General features: G+C 39.8%; 1 protein-coding gene across 5 annotated transcripts in view; it reads right to left on the bottom strand.

The window, feature by feature from the left end:
• Window positions 1-1,585, bottom strand: part of CSRNP3 (cysteine and serine rich nuclear protein 3) — a 74,266-nt gene that overhangs the window by 8,679 nt on the left and 64,002 nt on the right. The gene's annotated exons all lie outside the window — the stretch shown is intronic.

A 1,585-nucleotide genomic window follows, 5' to 3' on the forward strand; every position in this document is an offset into this window, starting at 1 on the left:
TCATGTACTAAAACACTTCAAAACTTCTAATGCTTCAGTTTTGCAACCCCCCCTTCTATCTGAATAACAGCACATACCACAGCATTGGGCCAGCTTTCACAGATTTCTTGTTCCAGCAAGGCTATCTTCCATGCAAAACTGGGATTGTGGGGGCAAAAGGGAGCTTTAATTTACTTCTACATTATACTGATGTATGGGCCAGCCCATAGGTGGAGCCTCAGGCTGCTCTATCCTGCCACAGCTGAAGGTCAGCTGCCTATGATGATACTCACTACTTCATTAGCCCTGCCTGTACTACTCTTCCTGTGGCTCACAGATGTACTCCTGAAGAGAAAATCATTTGGCTTGAGAATGAACCAAATGGCAAACATTTCAAACAAATTCCCCAGGGAGAACACATCTGGTTCTTTCTACATTCCTTTGTAATTTTGAGCTACACAAGGAAAACGCAGCACTACACAACTGAGATACCCTGTCTAGTTTGCAAAATGTAAACATTCCCGGCAAGTGCAATAACACCTTTTTTTTGCTAAGTGCTGCGTTCTTCTTCCTTGGTTATGAGAAACCGAGTTGATTAAAAAACAAACAAACAGATGACTAGATTTGGCCTTCTTATGGACTACAGTGTCAGGGGAGGTATGCCAGTTTACACCAGCTGAACATCTGAGCTCATTGCTTTGTACGTGTGACTGCTGCTGGTCTAAAAACTCATCTGATGTTACATTTCCACACCATTATTTTTCAGTTAAAAGCCACCAAAGGCAACCTGGATCACAGTCTCTAACAGGCACCTTCTATCTGAATGCATGCTTTCAGATTTTTGATTGATGCAACAATTTGAGAAGGCAATGAACAACTCCAAGGGCCAACTCACAAGATCCTCATTCCAGTTTAACAGAGGCAACATCTCAAGTGTTGTCCACATTATCACATTCTGCACTACCATGGACATGTACCTCTGTAAGAACAGAGTAGAATAAACCCGACAACCTCACATTCTTCTTTCCCCACTGCCCTGGTGAGTTTATGTTATTATCTTTTTATCCCCAGAGAAACAAGCATTTGAATAAATACTTTGCTCTCTCATTGTGGTGACAGATATTCTTGCTCCTTTACTGCTCAGTCTGCTATCTCTTGAATGTTCATTTCAGGTATGTGCCTTGTACTGAATACATAGTTAGTGTACAAGCTTCCAACTCTATTATATGTTTGATGTTTTTATACACTATAATTATCACCGTTGCTTAGATACTCTCTTTTCTCTATTACTTAATCCTGTCATCTCTGTTACCATGATTCTAGTTATATTTTTCCTCTATGTAATGGGTAAAGGAGCAGCTTTGCCGTATATCCATACAACTACTGCTGCTTTCACTGTGTGCCTTACTGTCTTGGGTACCTTAAATCTCCTACTTGCATTAATAGTCTGTCCTTTTCATAACCTTTTGTATTACAGCTATCATCTCATGCCTTGTTCAAGCAGTCTAGAGTGAACTTCTACCAAAAACTTACTGTCTTTGTAGTCTTCATTTTAGCATTTTAATAATCATACAAGTTAAAGACAGAAGAGACCGTTTATAATTCA

Source organism: Alligator sinensis, unplaced genomic scaffold, assembly GCF_000455745.1.
Source record: "Alligator sinensis unplaced genomic scaffold, ASM45574v1 scaffold738_1, whole genome shotgun sequence".
Lineage (NCBI taxonomy): Eukaryota > Metazoa > Chordata > Crocodylia > Alligatoridae > Alligator > Alligator sinensis.